The sequence below is a fragment of the Tenrec ecaudatus genome, chromosome X, assembly GCF_050624435.1.
Source record: "Tenrec ecaudatus isolate mTenEca1 chromosome X, mTenEca1.hap1, whole genome shotgun sequence".
NCBI classification, from domain to species: Eukaryota; Metazoa; Chordata; class Mammalia; order Afrosoricida; family Tenrecidae; genus Tenrec; species Tenrec ecaudatus.
In genome coordinates, this window is record NC_134548.1 from 146,978,456 (window position 1) to 146,980,283 (window position 1,828).

The window sequence follows — 1,828 nt, forward strand, 5'->3', positions numbered from 1 at the left end:
ATGAATTTCCGGGAGCCTGGTTTTCTTGGCAAATGCTTTCAGTGCAACTTGAACTTGTTCCTTCAATAGCATTCATTGCTTCTTGCCAAGAGGCTACCTCCTGAAGTGGAGGCATGTGCACTAGCTCTTTTTAGTAGAATTACTCTCTTGTATTCTCTCTGGCTTCCTTTGAAGCTCTTGTATTGGTCAGCATTTGCCCCATAGGATCTTTCAATATTGCACCTCAGGGCATGAGTTTTTTCTCTTGAGTTTCTTCAGGGTCTCACATGCCAAACGTGCTGTTCCTTTTGGGTTTTCTCATTCTAGTTGTTTTCACCTTTCATTGGAAGCTTTGACTTTATTTTCTCCATCTGCCCTTTCACCTTCTCTGTTCATCTCTTGGACTCATCATTTCTGCCCTTTGCTCTTGCTGCTCTACAATTAAGAGCAAGTTTCTGTCTCTTATTGTATCCACTTTGTTCTTTTCTTTCTTTCTGCTTTAATGGCCTGTTGGTTTCTTTATCAATAGTGTTCTTGACGTCCTCCCGTAGGTCATCAGCTCTTCTCTCCTTGATGATCAGTGCATCTAATGTTCTTGAGATATTTTCCAAATTCACGTGGGATAAATTCAAGGTCACATTTTGGCTTTTGTGGATTTCTTTTAGTTTTCTTCAATTTCAATCTGAACTTCCATATAAGCAATGGATGTTTTCCTTCACATCCAGCCCTTTGCTCCTTTTCTACAGGTGGCACTAAATTTTGAATTGTTTCTTTCCCCAGATGGAATCAGGTTTTTTTATCTCTAGTCCATCTTGGAAAGTCTATATGTAAAGTCAAATTTTGTGTTGTTGAGAAAAGATATTTGCTTTGAACAAATAACTGGTTTTTCAGAGTTCTGCATCTTCGTTTTCATCACAAAGTTCATATTTTTCTACTAGTACACCTTGCTCTTTGCTTCCAACTTTTGTATTCTAATCATCAGTAACTGTCAATGCATCTGGATGTCATGCTTGTTCAGCTTCTGGTTGAAGATGTTGATAGAAATCTTCAATTTCTTCACTGACAGCTTTAGTGGCCAGTGGATTAGTTTTAATAATAGTTGTATTTTCTGGATTTCCTTTAGGGCAATAGATATAATCCTATCACAGACAGCATTGATTTTGCAATGTCCTTTTTTGACAATGAAGGCCACCCCATTTCTCTTGATTTTATTATTCCTGGTATTATGAATAATATGACTTTCTGATTCACAATGGCAAATACCAATCCATTTCAGTTCATTAATGCCGGGCATATCAATCAATATGTGTTCTATTTCATGTTTGGTGGCATGTAATTTTACTAAATTCATACCTGGGGCACATTCTCCAGCATTATCTAAAAGAATGTTCTGCTTCCATTCATTAGGCCTTCGGCATCTGACAATGTTTTGAAGCTCTGCATAAGGTTTTCCCCGGCTCCTTCCTGTGAAGTGGGAAGCTGAGTTCCTTCTTTGTTCTCAGTTCTTCGTGTGAAAGTTCTGCTGAAAGCTTTCCACTTTGAGTACCCTGATGACATTTGAGATATCAGTGACATAGCTTCCACCGTCACATCAACTAACAACCCACTACAGTCTGACAAACTGACTGAGAAGTAATGGATTGGGCACAATACCACCTTCTTATCTGGTTACAGACTTTATACAATTGAGGGAGGTTTCATTTGGGTTTTTGCCTGCTCTTAGTCTATATTGCTACTGTGCAGAAGCTAATTCACTTCTGCTGGGTCTGTAGCTTCCATCGAGTTCATACTGCTATATCACCCACCGATCCCAGGAGCCATCAGCCGACTGTTGACCTTAGATTCGTTC